The following is a 14,797-nucleotide window of genomic DNA, read 5'->3' as shown; positions in this document are numbered from 1 at the left end:
TTTATCACACTCATATGTCACCCACAGGTGGCGACCAGAGACAAAGTTAAAAAAAAAAAAAAAAAAAAAAAGACCTAGCCATTCCAAGTCATTACTCCAGTAAACGACTACTTATAAACGACCACACTGTGATTTTTAACTAGCTGCGCTCCCTTAGAGATACATGGATGGCAGTAAGGAAACAAAAGCATCTTTTTAGCCTCAGGCTGTAATAAAACGTTGCTCATGCAGGGGCTGCTGAGTGATTTTTCCAACACTGCAGGAACCACCCCCCCCCCAATATGAATCATATTAGAGCTCAGATGAGCATATGGTCCAGGTTTATAGAGGACTTTGTGAATACTTACTCTTTCCAGAAACCACATGAGAAAATACTTGTCCGTTTTATTAGGGGTGAATAGTTGAATGCCAGAGAGATTAGGAGAACTGCCCAAAGCTGCATGGTGATGAAGTGGCAGGGGCTGAATTAGAATCCACTCCCATCCACTGGGAAGCACAGTACCTGCTTTATTTTTCAAATTATTATTCTTTTTCTAATTGAAGTATAGCTGATTTACAATGTTGTGTTAGTTTCAGGTATACAGTAAAGTGATTAAGATATACATGTGTATATATACAGTTACATTTATATGTATGTATTTTCAGTTATATATTAAGCAAATATATAACTGAATATACATATATATAAAACATCGACTATATATGTTTTTTCAGATTCATTTCCCTTATATGTTATTACAAAACATTAGTAGAGTTCCCTCTGCTATTTAGTAGGTCCTTGTTGTTTATCTCTTTTATATACAGTAATGTGTTTCTGTTCATCCCAACCTAATTTATGCCATCCTCCCCCAACCTACCATGTGTATCTCCTCTCTGGCCCCCTGCTGTGCTCCTGCTCCTGTCCTGTCCATTTTCTATCTGAGAGCCAGAATAATCTCCCTGAAATACAAGTAGAACCACACACTGAAAACCCTTCAACTGCTTCTTACTGCCCATCTAATTAAATCCACTCACTGAGCCTGGTCTGCCTGGCCTGCCTGGCCCCTTGGCAACTGGCTCTGCAGGCGTTTCCACCATCACCTCCTCCCACTCCCCCTGCACCCACCACACTCCAGCCATGCTGGCCCCCCTGCTGCCCCTCTGAGCACTCGTCCCCACCTCCAGGCCACCATATTTGCTATACCCTCTTCCTCCAATGCTCTTCTCCCAACGCTTGGCATGACGACACTGTCTCAAACATTTCACCCTGGTCACTTCCCTCACAGCATCTGTCACAATCTATTTCTACTCATTTAATTATTAGACATTTACTCTCTAGCATGCCTAATAGATGGTACCCTCAGAGAAGAGTAACCACATCTATTTCATCAGCCTCTCAATACCCGGTCCATAAAAAGGCTCCATAAACAAGCTGAATAAATGAACGGACTAGATGGATGACTGAAGCCTTTCTCAGGCCGTGCCAACAGGCCTTAGCACCTCCACGGATGGGAGGAGGCTTCTCTGAACCTCCAGGAACCTCTGCATGATTTTCTTCAACTTTCTGAAATGAACTCCTTTCAGGATTTTCAAGGGCTGGAGTGAGAAGTACCGAACTGTACCAAGGACACCTGCCAAGAACTACATCTTTCAGGTGTCTGTTCCACAGTGAGCAAAGAAAAGAGAGGGGACATTGAGCCCGGCGAAGCGTAATTAAAGGCTGAGCAGAACCAGCACTGCACGTGATTTCCACACGGTTCCCGGAAGCCACACAAAGCCTGCAGTGTGGGAACCCTCCGGCGAAAGGTTTACTTCTGTAAGCAAGGTTTTCCTGAATGTTCAGCTCCTGCTTCTGATTCTTACAAGGACCCCGTGTTCTGCTACCCTGCAGGCATTCATGGTAGGGAAACTCTACAGATGTCCATGAACTGCTTTTAAAACACACCAAAAGGTAAGGCTTCACTTCCAGTGAATCTGCTTCTAGAATTCACTATCTCTGTAACACAGAGAATTTGGAATTTTCCAAATTGGAAGTTTCTATCTCTGTAACCGAGTTTAACACAAAATGTTAGGAAGTGGAAAACTGGAAAAAGATTGCCTGACTAATGGGAAATTCAACTCCTCACAGTTTGGTTAGCGTCTCTTCAAGGCTCACTATTACCACCCTGCTGTCAGTTTCTCCATACTTCTTCTCTATTTAAATCTCAGATCCTTTTGTGACTCCAGAAGTCTTGGGAAATAAGCACAGCTTATTTCTACCTGTCTCTGCTGAAGGGCAGAGAAGGGGTGTGATCTGGGAAAATCGGGCAGGGGAAGAACCTTGAAACTTTTCTTACAACTTAATCAGTTTTCTTTCTTTTTTTTTTTTTTTTTTTTTTTTTTTTTTTGTCTTTTTGCCATTTTTCTTGGGCCACTCCTGCGGCATATGGAGGTTCCCAGGCTAGGGGTCCAATCAGAGCTGTAGCTGCCAGCCTACGCCAGAGCCACAGCAACGCAGGATCCGAGCTGCGTCCGCAACCTACACCACAGCTCATGGCAACGCTGGATCCTTAACCCACTGAGCAAGGCCAGGGATCAAACCCACAACCTCATGGTTCCTAGTCGGATCCGTTAACCACTGAGCCATGACGGGAACTCCCAGTTTTCTTTCTGATGGAAATCCTTACCCCTTTGTACCCTTTGTCCATCTCCTGGCTGAAGAGGTAGTCTGCAGGAGACCTAAGGAAACCCAAGCCACTAGGATGAGGCTTGGATAAGCTTTGAATCCCTTTCATACCTGATTCTTTCATCCAGCACTAGGCTTCCTCATTGCCCAACAAAGCAAAATATGGCAGCAAGGTGTGGTAGGAAGAGCAGGGTTCTGGGTCAGAAAGCCCAGTTTGAATCCTTACATCCATGATGGCGTGGGTAAGAAACTCTGAGCTCAGTTCCTTCCTCTGGCAAAGGAAAAGCTGTGTGAACAGATACACATCTCTCTGTGATGGACATACGGTGAAGGGGAACCATCACAATGTGTTCGGTGAAGCAAAACCCTGTCATGTGACCCTTGTCAGTTCCTAAGTGAATCCCAGGATTTTCCAAGAAGGAAACTTAGAGATGCTCCATTTTAAAGCTTCACCACACCCCTTAATTCTCAGGAAACATCACCCGACACAGCCCTCCTATGACCACGTGACGGGAACTTGGCATCAGGCAAGGGAAACACTGAGCAACATCAACCCTGCTTAACCAAGCCCAAAACCTCAAAGACACTTGAGTGTCTGAAATATATGATCCTCCATGAAGTAATGAGGGAACTGAAAGGCTGGGTCAAGCTGGAGGGGGCTTTAGCAAATCTGGCTGCATCCAAGTCATTACATCACAGGTCCAGAGCGAAATACACCATCACAGGAAGTGTATGGGACACAGAGAAATTCTAGGAGTGTGGCACCCTCACAGTGGGACATTAGAGAATAACGACTGAAATCATAGCCTTTGAAGTAATATGGACCTTTGCCCCAGCTCTGCCAAATAGTGGCTGTGTAGTCTTGGACAACTTTTTTCACCCTCTCGAAACCTCAGGTCCTTCTTGGCAAAATTACGTTAATGATGGTACAAGCACCACAGAATGGTGGTCATGATTAAAGGAGATAATGCACACGAACCACCCAACATCAAGCAAGTTCTTAGTACATGCAAAAACGCCATTGTTGAAACTGTTATTTACAACGACAGCTTGAAATCATTGACTGTGTAACCAACCCCATTTTGGAGAAGGCCAAAAAACTAGAAAAGTGTGCTTGATTTAATAAGTATAAATGATATGATTCAAATGAAAAAATAAAGAGAGAATCTAAATCTTAACACAAAATTCATCCTCTGATGAAAACAGACAGCATTTCAAGAGCACTAGGATCAAACCTTTATCCTCATGGATATAGGTCAGGTTTGTTACTGCTGAGCCATGTCAGGAACTCCCTCTTTTTTTCGTTTTTAAAGTTTGAGGAGTTCCTGTCGTGGCTCAGTGAGTTAAGGACCTGATATTGTCTCTGTGAGGGTTCGGGTTTGTTCCCTGGCCTCACTCAGTAGGTTAAGGATCTGGTGTTGCCACAAGCTCTATCAAAGGTCACAGATGCCTCTCAGATCAGGTATTGCTGTGCCTGTGGCATAGGTCCCGGCTACAGCTCCGATTCGACCCCTAGCCTAGGAACTTCCACATGCTGCAGGTGTGGCAGTAAAAACAAAACAAAATAAATGAAGTAGGATCTCTAAGAGCTTTTTATGTCAGTGTAGAGTCTGTCTCATTCCCTTTACTTGCTATATGAAATTCCATAGTCTTATTCCACTATAGCTCATCTAAATCTCTTTATTTGTGGAAATTTACATGATTTCATTTTTTCTACCATCATAAACAACACTGTAATAAAAATCTTGCTTTGAACATGTGTATAAATATTTCTGTATAGGGGAGAGAGTGGGATAGATTGGGAATTTGGCGTTAACAGATGCAGAATATTGCCTTTGGAATGGATTAGCAATGAGATCCTGCTGTGTAGCACTGGAAACTATGTCTGGTCACTTATGATGGAGCATGATAATGGGAGAAAAAAGACTGTATACATGTATGTGTAACTGGGTCACCATGCTGTACAGTAGAAAACTGACAGAACACTGTAAACCGGCTATAATGGAAAAAAATAAAAATCTTTATAAAAAATATATTTCTGTAGAGAAGACATCAAAAAGCAGAACTATTAGGTTGAAAGATATGGACAATTAAAACATTTGATAGAAGTTAAATTATACTATCACTAGTAAATGTAAATAACTATTTCCCTATTTCCACCAACATTTTATATTGTTAATCTTTAAACATTTTTGTAGGATTGTGGGTGAAAAGTGCTATCTCAGTGTTTTATGCTTCTCTGATTACAAATGATAATAAATAGGGAGTTCCCCCTGTGCTGCAGTAGAAACAAACCTGACTAGTATCCACAAGAATGTGGGTTCAATCCCTGGCCTCGCTCAGTGGGCTGGGGACCTGGCGCTGCCATGAGCTGTGGTTGCAGATGCGGCTTGGATCCCGCATTGCTGAGGCTATGGAGTAGGCTGGCAGCTGTAGTTCCAGTTTGACCCCTAGCCTGGGAACTTCCATTTGCTTCAGGTGCAGTCCTAAAAAGCAAAAAACAAACAAAAAAAAACCAAGTGGGAATAAATATATAATTTTTTTGCTTGTTTATTGGGCTATTGTATTTCCTGTAGTCTGAATAACCTCTTCATATCTTTTGTTTGTTTTTATTAGTGACAAATGGTTTTATTTTTTTTAAAGGCTCTTTATATATTCTGATTAGGAATCCTTTGCCTTCATATCTTTTGTTTGTTTTTATTGGTGACAAATGGTTTTCTTTATTTTTTTTTTAAAGGCTCTTTATATATTCTGATTGGGAATTCTTTGCCTATTATATATACCTTTTCTACCAGTCATTTTACATTTCTATTAGTCACATATTAGTAACTTTCTATTAATGATATTCATTGTTATATAAAATTAATTTTATTTTATTTTTCTTTTTAGGGCCACACTTGTGGCATATGGAGGTTCCCAGGCTAGGGGTCCAATTGGAGCTGTAGCCACCAGCCTACGCCACAGCCACAGCAACACCAGATCCAAGCCACGTCTGCAACCAATACCACAGCTCACAGCAATGCCAGATCCTCAACCCACTGAGCGAGGCAAGGGATCGAACCCACAACCTCTCAGTTCCTAGTAGGATTTGTTTCTGCTGTGACATGACAGGAACTCCTAAAAGGAGTTTTAATGTAATAAAATGCATCATCTATTCTTTATACTATCAACATCCTGTATCTTGTTTAAGAAGACTTCTACTCTAACTCATGAATATAGTCTTCTTTTATTTCTCCCATAGTCCTGGCTTTTTATACTTAACTCCTCAAATATGTGGAAATTATTCTTATAAATGGCATATAGCAGGGATTTGACTGTTTTTTTAGTTGTTAGCCATTTCTGCTGATACTTAATGAATATTTCAGCCTTTCCCCCAAGATTTGAAACATAATCTTTATTATTTACTAAAATTGCATATATACATGTCTGTTTCTAAACTCTCTATTCTGTTTCATTGATCTGTTTACTTTTGTACCAATTCTACATGGTTTTAATACTGTTTTATATTTTGACACCTGGCTGAACAGGTTTCTTCTGCTACTATTTTTTTCTTTTAAAGAAAGTTTGATTCTTTTTGCACATTTTATTTTATGTATGAATTATAGATAAGCCTGCCAGGTCCCATAGAAACAAAATCTTACTATAATAGTGTTTAGGGACAAGTGATAGATTTATGTGGTGTATCTCTTTATTTAGTCAAACCCCTTAAGTCCTTTTAAAATTTTATAGTTTTCTTTACATGGGTCTTACAAGTTTATATTAGGTTCATTCTTGGATACTTTATATCTATTGCTAATGTGATTTTTTTGGTCTTTTTAGGGCCGCACCCACAGCATATGGAAGTTCCCAGGCTAGGGGTCGAATCAGAGCTACGGCTGCAGGCCTGTACCACAGCCACAGCAAGGTGGCATCCAAGCCATGTCTGTGACCTACACCACAGTTCATGGCAATGCTGGATCCTTAACCCACTGAGCAAGGCCAGGGATCGAACCCACATCCTCATGGATACCAGTCGGGTTCATTAATACTGAGCCATGATGGGAACTCCATTAATGTGATTTTTAAATGATATGTTCTCAATAAGTACTGATATATAAGAAAGATACTGATTTTTTTGTATGAATACAGCTAATTTACTGAAATCTATTTAATCCAACAGCTCATCCATTCTGTGAAATTATCTAGTTAAATAGTATGATCTGTAAATAATAACATTATCTTTCATTTTCCACTATTTATAGCTAATTTATTTTCTTGCCTTATTACATCAGCAAGAACCTTCAATAGACAATAGCAATGATAGCAAGCCTTTTGGTCTACAATTCCTAATATAACATAAATTATTTCAATATTTCACCATTAAATATGATGCCTGTTATATGCTTCTGGTTGATACACTTTATTAAATAAAGGAAATTTATTGTGGTTCCTAGAGTTTGCTACCTGTATTTTAGCTCTATGGTATATGTGCCTCTATTATTCCAAAACAATGCAATAATAGGGACCTCACTGTTACTCAGTTTTTTTGTATCTCCTATTCCTAGAACAGTATAGGTTCATAAGAGATCCACAGTTTATAGTAGTTGAATAAATTGATGGGATTTAAAAAGGTGTATTTTGTTTTGCTTTAGAACACAACAGTATATGGGGATATTTTTCCATTTTTAGAAAAATAGAGTCACAGATTTTGACTTTAAGATTCTGATTAAAAGGAATTCTGATATGTGAGAATATTTTTAAAGTCTGTGCTAATGGAGTTCAAGTCTGGTTAATATCAGAGATAAAGCCTAATATTGCTTATGTTGATGGTTAGCAGAACCCATGATGTCTGGAAATTATAAATATTCTATCTGGAATCCTTAGAAAAATTCCTAAATGTAAGTAGTTTCTAGAGATCATATGAAGCTACCTCAGGAATATGCTGCTTCAGGGGAAATACCAGTAGTCAACCCAGGTTAATGAAGTGTTAAAAAGTGAATTCTGATGTTGGTATCTCATCTCCACTTTCCCTTACTGCTTTCTGGGAGTAGGACCTGAAAGGGTGACAAAGGACCCTCTGCTTTCCCACTGTTCATTATCTGTATCCTTCTTGGCCTCTGCTTTCTTGCAGGCTGAAGGAGCTTCTTTTTCCAAAAAACTGCATCATTTCTATTCACACTGCACCTTCTCTTCCCCATTCTCCCTTCACTCTAACCTTCAAGGAAGAGTTAAGGTCTGGTTAAGAGCCATTCTACTCACCAAAAATGCCATAGAGTAGAAATGGCAGTCTCTGGGGAAGGTGGAGGCCTGGCAGAGAGAAAGGAACCACAATTCCGTTTTTCCCTCCAGTAAGGCTAGGATACAGGAAAAGAGTCTGGAATCTCACAAAGTTGCAGGTGGGTCTTAGAGGGGGTTGGAGATGAGGAAGAGAGGGATTCCTGAGCCCCACTTTAGGTCCATGGGGAAGTCACACTCAAGGTCACCTTTCCTTAGCCACGTGACTAGTGTCCATAGACAATTTTAACTTCCACGTCATTTATTGAACTGATGTTTGTGATGTTTGTGTTGTGCTGTAGCTCAGTCTCTTCATCCAATAACTGCAAGCTAAGGGAAAAGAGGATGGGGCAGGCTCTGCAGTCTTTGGAGACTCCCCAGAAGTATGGGAGTACATATCTAGGTGTTTGACTGGTGGGAGTTTCTGTCATTGCCTGTGGAACTCCTAGGAAAGGATGCACTGTCAGAGGGAGGATGTTGAAGGCAGAAGAGGAAGAATGTTTCTGCCCATGGAGACACTAAAGGAGGTCGTACTGGTCCACAGACCACTTTAAGGCAGGCTCCAAGGAGCAGCAGATCAGAGTGAGTTTTAAAGGTAGGGGAACATCTATAAAACCCCTTGAGATGGAGGTAACAGTGTCATTTCTATGGACTCTGAACCCCATCGGTCCCAGCCATGTGCTGGTTTGGGATCCGCATGTCCAAGCCCAGGCCTCCTGTCCACCCAGCTGCCCCCTACCACGGACCCTGAAGTGTGCAGTCCATTCCTGTTCTGTGTTTATTTGTAAGGATGTAAAGGCACAGGGCATGTTTGGGGCACAGGGAAGAATCCACTTGCACAGGAAGGTGGCATAAACTAAGACCTTGTGAGGGGTCTTGAATATCCAGCTTGGGAATCTAACTTCAGAACCAATGAAATTTCTCAGAATTTCTGAGCAGATAATGAAGCTGAAATCCTTTCATACAGGGGGAATGCCTTAGTGCCTCAAGCCCTGTGTCTCTGGCCTCTAGCACAGAGTCTACTATGCAAATAATTGCTTATTTTTATTGACCAATAAATGATTAGAATTACTGTATTTATAATGTTAGGATGTGAAGAAGTGTTGCAGAAGGCTGAGTAGCATGAATTAATAAAACATTCTTCTCCTAATCTCCTGACAGCCTCCTTTCATAGTCTCTTTTTACTGAGCACTTACAATACATTAGGTTTACATGTGTCTTCTAATCCTCAAAATGATTTTCTGAGATAGATACTATTAGTGTTCTCATCTCATGAGTGAGGGTTGTGCGTAGGCAAAGAATCCTGAATTGACAGCCCCATGTGACTTTAGAGCCCAAATGCTCTGTCCACAGCATAAGAACACAATTTTCCATCCTTTCCCACAAGTGTGTCTGAAAATATGACATGATAGCTCTTTCCACCGAGAGGTAAGAGTCTATTTCCCCATCCTTTGAATTTACATTGGCCAAGAGAATGCATCAGAAATGACACTGTGCAACTTCTTAGCCCAGGCCTTTCTCACATCCACTCACTCTTAGAACCTTGCCCAGCCACCACATGAAAAGCCTAGCTAGACTGCTGAATATTGAGAGACCCTGGTCACCCCAGCCAAGTACATGACATTTGGGTGAGCCAACCCTCAGCCAGTCTGCAAGCTGAGCCAAGCCAAGATCAGCCAAGCCTGGCCCAGATCAGAAGACCTGCCCAGCTGACCGAGAGATTCGCAATAATAAATGGCTGTTGTTTTAAGCCATTAAATTTGGAGGAATTTTGTACTCAGCAAAAGTTAACCAATGCACACATGCTTCTGCTGCTCAAAGAACTGAATCCATCCTGTAAGATTGAAGTTTTGGGTAGTAACCATTCCTGCTGGCCTATCAGTCTCAATGCATTTCTGCCTTTATAAATTCTTCCCAGAAGTTTGCATAAGAAGTAACAAAGGAACAAAGGACCACTGTGCTTAAGAGGTCACTAATGCAGCCCTTCCCACAAACCCAGGGATCTCATAAAATATACCTATCAAAAGGTGCCCAGGGAGTTCCTGTTGTGGCTCAGTGAGTTAGGAACCCAACTAGTATCCATGAGGATGCAGGTTCGATCCCTGGCCTTGCTCAGTGGGTTAAAGATCTGGTGTTGCTGTGGCTGTGGTGTAGGCTGGCAGCTGCATCTCCAATTTGACCCCTAACCTGGGAACTTCTGTATGTCATTGGTGCGGCCCTAAAAAAAAAAAAAAAAAAAAAAGAAAAAAGAAAAAAGGGAAAAAAAAAGGTGCACAGCCCTCAATTCTAGTGGATTCCTGGTGAAGGACCATCAGAGACTTCTGAGCTTCCCTTCCTTCAGCTGCTTTTTCCTCATCACCCTCCCCCATTATGAAGATGGCTTTAGACAAGAAAAAGCAGAGGGGGCTTCACACACTTGGGGCATAAGATCGGGCTCCCTGCTTGTGAATGGCGGAGGGGAGGCAAACCCCCATGCAGTAGAAACTCACCTCAGGGCTGGTACTCCTCCTGGCCAGCCAGTCTCTCTGAGCTCCATCTCTGCCTACTGTGTCTAACTCTCCCACTAGACTGTGATTAATCAATCACTGCTGTATCCCCAGCAGCTCAAAGAAAATCTTGTACATGGAAGGTGTCAAAGCAATGTTTGTGGAATGAAATAAACTACTCCCTCCCTACAGAATCTTCCATGGCTGCCACAGCCAGCAAAATAACATCAGAATGTTCTGTACCACACTCTGAGAGGACAGAGACTTGAGCCTCCCTTTCTGCACTCTCCCACCTCCTCCTTCACAGAAGCTACATACTATCTCACCCCCGCACCTTTGCCTTGCTATTTCTTCAGCCTAAGATTCCCTTCCTTGCCTCTGAGCTCTTTTTTGTCTTGGACAAAGCTGGCCCAGGGTGGCTGCTCAGTAAATGCTTGTTGACTGACTATGTTCATCAAGGAAGGAATGGAAGAAAGAAACCATCTGCAACCAGAAAGCAGCCGTTCAACCCTCCTGCCACGATGGGACAAGTGAATGGAGCTGGACCGCCTCTGGGGCCCGGGCATAGAGGTAGACTGCATCCTACAGGGTGAGCATGCTGGCTGAGGGCTAGACTGTCTTCCAGAGCCACACCAGGGCGCTGGACCAAGGGAACACTCTCAAGAACCGGCTACGGGAAGCCACCCCACAGCTTTCCCCATGTGCACGTGGCCATCATGCTGACAATGCAAACACCAAGCCAGGAAAGGAATGGAATGGAGATGCAGACTTAAGTTGTTCAAACATAGAGGAAAAGCCAAGCGAGGCCAAGGGGCTCTGAGTCAAGTCTGCTTCCACCAGCATTCCCAGTGCCACCTTTGATTACTAAAATAGAGAGATGAAGTAGCTGAATTTGTAGTGTTTATGCTTTTCTGCCATTCTCTGAATCGTATTCTCTGAACAAGGAGAACAAGTGTCTCAACTCAGAGTCTGTTTGCTTTCAATTGGGGTTGTTTTCTCTATGCAGTTTGTAGACTCCAATCTGGTCCTATGCCACCAGAATTCCTTGACATCTGCACTTCTTGGTTCCATGGCTTCTTCTGTGCTTTCTTCTCGCTCACCAACCCTTGGGTTGCCAAGTGCATTGTCTGGACTGGAGGTGGGACTGGTCATAGTGCGGGGGGCGGCTGCTGCTGAGCTGCTATGGGCCAGATAGGCCTGTTCCCTGGCACAGTCTGCTCTCCCTCCATCACCCCAAAATCAGGCCTCAGAAGCTCCCAGCTCCTACCAGCCTCCCAGACATGTCTGGAAGCCCGATTGCCTTCCTCTTCCAACCTGGCTTTCGTTCAACCGTCATACTGCTGCTGCTCTTCTTGATGCCAAAAAAATCTTCCAAATTTGAAATAAAGCAGAGACATTATTGATGCCCTTTTAATGTCATACTAGAACGCTGGCAAGACAGACTTGGTGTCACAAAACTCTCTAGGAGACGGTATCTTTGTTTTATTTACTATTTATCCTTGAACAGGGCCCAAACTATTGAAGGTCAGGTGCTAATCTGTGGAACACTGTCAAGCCAGGAATGGTCCGTCTGGTGGAAAGATACACCCAAAGGTTTCCGTTTTACTGCCCTGTAGGACATTAACCAGTTCTAACTCTGCAAACTTATTCCAGCATTCTTTCTCCCCCAGACTACACAGACCTTGGTCCCACCTGTTCCTCACCGCCTCTGTGTTTGTTTCAAAGGGCCTCCCCTTTCTAAAACCTTGCTAAGCCTGTAGGGCACAGTCTGCACCTCATCTCCTATTGGGGAACCTTCCTCAGTGTCTGTAAGCCCCGCCCAGCATGGTCCCCTCTGTGGACTCCAAGCCACACCGCCAAGAAGGAACAAGAACTTCACACTCCTACATAAGGTGTTTTAGGTCAATCATCAACTACTTCACACCTTTTTCATCTCAACTGCTGCCTAGTCCACAGCTATCCTTTTTTCTTATACACTCAACATCAGCAGGTATTCAATGAACATGATCGGTCATTTGAGTTCAAGCAGAAGGATGACACACAATCAAATGACAATTGAAGCAGCAACATTTGCATGGCAAGGAGTAGGCAGGCACTGAAAAAAAGGACCTCAGGCAAAGGAGAATTTGAGTCCTGAACCTGGGGATCAATTTAGCAGACTCACTCTCAGCCTCGGTTTCCTCATCTACAGAATGGATGTAACATCCCACCCCTCAGGATCAAGTGCTTTGTGGTATTGCTTTGTTTGGGGATTAAAGGTAATGTACGCAAACCACCTAGCATGGTCCCTGCAAGCTGTTTTTATTTCCCCAGCAGCTGTGCTACCTTGAACAGAATCTAGAAACAGTACTAGAGTAAATGGCTATCGTTACTCCACAGCTGACGAGGGGTTAAAAAGAAAAGGCAGCATGGAGTGGCTCAGGGGTTAATGAATCCGACTAGTATCCATGAGGACGCAGGTTCAATCCCCGGCCTCTATCAGCCAGTTGAGGATCTGGTGTTGCCGTGAGCTGTGGTGTAGGTCGCAGATGTGGCTTGGATCCCGAGTTGCTGTGGCTGTGGCACAGGCCGGCAGCTACAGCTCCAATTCGACCCCTAGCCTGGGAACTTCCACATGCCATAGGTGTGGCTCTAAAAAGACAAAAGACAAAAAAAAATTAAAGGAAGCAGAACTTATCAGAGAGGGATGGAGAGATTCTTAAGGGAGAAGACTGGGAGAAACTAGGAATCACCACCCTCTGGCCTACACCCACTCCTCAACTAAATTTAATAATTTTGGCCACACCCGCAGCATGCAGAAGTTCCAGGGCCAGGGCTCAAACCACAGCAGTGACAATGCCGGATCCTGAACCCGCTGAGCCATTAGGAAACTCCTCTCCTGCTTTTAAAATCCAGAAGTAGTTTAGACTTCCAGCCCCTTGTAACCCAGGGCAACATCTCTTTTCTTGTCCCATGTCAGAGTAAATCAACGTAGATGCAGGCCAGGCTTCAGAGCACACATCAAGGGATCTTGGACTGGAAGTTGGAGTGAAGTGTGGTCATCAGCCAGGGCAGGACCTCCAGGCCAGTACTGCTGGGACTGACAGGAGTACGGAGACAGATTCCACAGGCTCGGTGGGAAGGAATGTGCCAGAAATAGGTCCCAAATCCCACTAGGGCGCAGTAAGGACGCTCGGGCTTTTTTGTAAAGGTCAAGGGACTGCCTGATGGAAGGGTCTGGGGCTTTGTACATGAGGAGGGGCTATGTCCGAGGAGAGGGGCAGAGGCAGAACCAAAGAAGACCTGAGAATTCAGCCCCAAAAGAAATCCTCCCCATGACTCCACTCTCACAGCAGCCAACACCTCCCATCAGCCCCTCCCCTTCCCCAGCTCCCCACCTCCAGCAGCTCACAGAGGCACTTTCCTCCTCACAGGAGCAGCTAAGGGTGGGGTACACTGGGGGGGGGGGTCTCCAGATGCCAACAGGATTCATTCCATCCCAGGTTACATAACCTCTTGGCTGCAGCCAAGGTCTGAACTCAATCTGAAGATGGAAAATGCTCCAGCAAATAAATTCCAGGGGCATTAGGCAAAGGGCCCTTTTAAATCAACAATAGCTTTTATTTTCACACAGACATGATGAAAGGGAGGTGGGGGCGGTGGGGTGAGGGGAGGCGGGGACGAAAAGTGGATCCTTCCCTGATCACAAAGCTGATCTTCAGCAAAGGTCAGGGCCTCTGTTCACCCCCCAAACCCCCAGGGGCCCTCCAGTCATGGGCAGGACAGACTCCCCCACGGGCAGGGCCTCCCGGGAGGATGGGAGGATGGACAGCAGGGTAAAGACTTCCTCAATCTGGGCAACACTGATAACCCAGGGCTGCACAACTGCGGTGGGGGGGGTGTGGTTTCCACTGGTGTATTCATTCTTCTGGAAGCACAGCTACAGGGCTTCTCTGCATTTACCCGGAGCAGGGGTGGGAGGGGGCAGGCATGTCAACAGGAGGCCCTCTGACCCAGGGTCACCCCTCACTTCCACTAGGAGCAGTGGGTAAAACAGGCCCTGCTCCTCCACACCCCCCAGCACCCCCTCCAGAGCTGCAAAGGGGGATGGGAGGTGGGGCTGGGGGAATGGTTGCACCCAGGCCAGGATCCAGGGGAGCCTCCTGGCCACAAGCAAGGCTGCCGGCCAATGCCAAGGGCAGAGCAGCCCTCTCTTGGGGGCTGTCCACAGTTATATGCAGAACAAGGGCTGGTTGGCCTTGGCTAAATGTTTGGCCTGCCTGCCTCATCCACAGGACAATGCAGCTTCAGACGGAGCCCTGAAAGCCTGTGCGGGGTGGGGGGCCAGGACTGGGAACTAGTTGGAGAACAAGGTCCAGCCCTACTTCCTGTTGGCTCCAGCACACCCTTCACCCGCTGTCCTCCACCCAGCCCT

General features: G+C 44.5%; 1 protein-coding gene and 1 long non-coding RNA gene across 7 annotated transcripts in view; both read right to left on the bottom strand.

Annotated features, from left to right (window-relative positions):
* ITGA9 (integrin subunit alpha 9) overlaps positions 1–14,797 on the bottom strand; it is a 354,847-nt gene that overhangs the window by 195,548 nt on the left and 144,502 nt on the right. The window lies entirely within an intron of this gene.
* LOC146397257 (uncharacterized) lies at positions 2,621–10,116 on the bottom strand. The gene is made up of 2 exons (XR_014822754.1): positions 6,673–10,116; positions 2,621–4,973 (listed from the first exon to the last, which is right to left on the bottom strand). It is a non-coding gene; the product is annotated as an uncharacterized LOC146397257 (long non-coding RNA).

Source organism: Sus scrofa, chromosome 13, assembly GCF_054392235.1.
Source record: "Sus scrofa isolate SSC_HxYL_T2T_F1_AM1 chromosome 13, Sscrofa_HxYL_maternal_Yorkshire_Landrace_v2.0, whole genome shotgun sequence".
NCBI classification, from domain to species: domain Eukaryota; kingdom Metazoa; phylum Chordata; class Mammalia; order Artiodactyla; family Suidae; genus Sus; species Sus scrofa.
Note: the sequence above shows the minus strand (reverse complement) of the source record. Positions and strands in the feature narration are given on the sequence as shown.